The sequence below is a fragment of the Frankliniella occidentalis genome, unplaced genomic scaffold (assembly GCF_000697945.3).
Source record: "Frankliniella occidentalis isolate FOCC.00 unplaced genomic scaffold, Focc_3.1 Scaffold17, whole genome shotgun sequence".
Taxonomy (NCBI): Eukaryota; Metazoa; Arthropoda; class Insecta; order Thysanoptera; family Thripidae; genus Frankliniella; species Frankliniella occidentalis.
Window position 1 is genome coordinate 646,769 of NW_026267147.1, and position 502 is coordinate 647,270.

Below are 502 nucleotides of genomic sequence, written 5' to 3' on the forward strand. Positions count from 1 at the left end.
CATAGCAAGTAACTTATACAGTGGTAGCTACCACATTTTCGGTAGTATTCTCGGCAATGTCCGGGATGTCGTCTGGACTGTCCGAACATCGGACTAATTTCGGTACAGCAGGATATTTTTATAAGAGAGGTGTGTTAGGTTTGCAGAGTAATGAAACACTCAAGCACAATTGTGTTCATACTGCTGCAAAAAAATACCGGGGTTATCTCCGCCCCCCCTGGAATAGGGGTCGTCCATAAAGTACGTCCGGGATAAAGGGGGGAGGGCAGAATCACCGAAAGCGGCACGGACGGTAATATGGACGTCCGATTTTTAACAATACGAAAACCGTCAAAACTGTTTACTCATTTTCCTCATATCGTTTTCTTTCACTGACACCGAGAAACCTAGAATATTAAACTTGCCTTATTAAAACAAGCAGGCCCGCCCTTCCGCCAAACGAAGTTGCCAGCTCCGCTTCGCTCCGCCGGCAACTCCGTTCGGCAGGGGCCGGGCCTGCTTG